Source organism: Egretta garzetta, unplaced genomic scaffold (assembly GCF_000687185.1).
Source record: "Egretta garzetta isolate BGI_Z169 unplaced genomic scaffold, ASM68718v1 scaffold69, whole genome shotgun sequence".
NCBI lineage: Eukaryota > Metazoa > Chordata > Aves > Pelecaniformes > Ardeidae > Egretta > Egretta garzetta.
In genome coordinates, this window is record NW_009260790.1 from 3318905 (window position 1) to 3319454 (window position 550).

Below are 550 nucleotides of genomic sequence, written 5' to 3' on the forward strand. Positions count from 1 at the left end.
CACTCTGCAGCTCTGGAGAAAAGAGGAAACAGTGACTGATATCAGAGCTGCCTCTCACGCTCCAGACAATGCCACTGACCTATTTTAATGCCCCCATAACGCGTCACAGAGCTGCTCTGCTTGACTCCGCTCGTTAACAGCGCCGAAGCAGTGCAGGTAAGAACCCACTTGCACCCAGGCCCGCTGCAGAAACAAGGTAGATTCACCACAACACCTCTCATTTCACCCCAAACCAGCTGCCCCCCCTGCAAAACCAGGCGTCATGTCCCAGCAGGGACCGAGCAAGAGTTGCACAAGAGGTTTCGCTTCCCTTTCGGCAGGATCTCCAGCTCGAAGGCAGTTTCTCGGAGGCGCTGAGCTGCGTTAGCTACAGCCTGGCTCTGCTAGGCCAGCCTTTAGTCCAGGCCGAGGACTGACGGGAGAGGAGCCCCAAAATGCAGGGGGGGGATGGAGACATCCCACTGGGGGCGTGAGGCCGGGATGGGGGCTGATATACCTCCTGAGGAGCAGGCCCCACTGCCCCAGGGCGGGGGACAGGTCCCATACACCT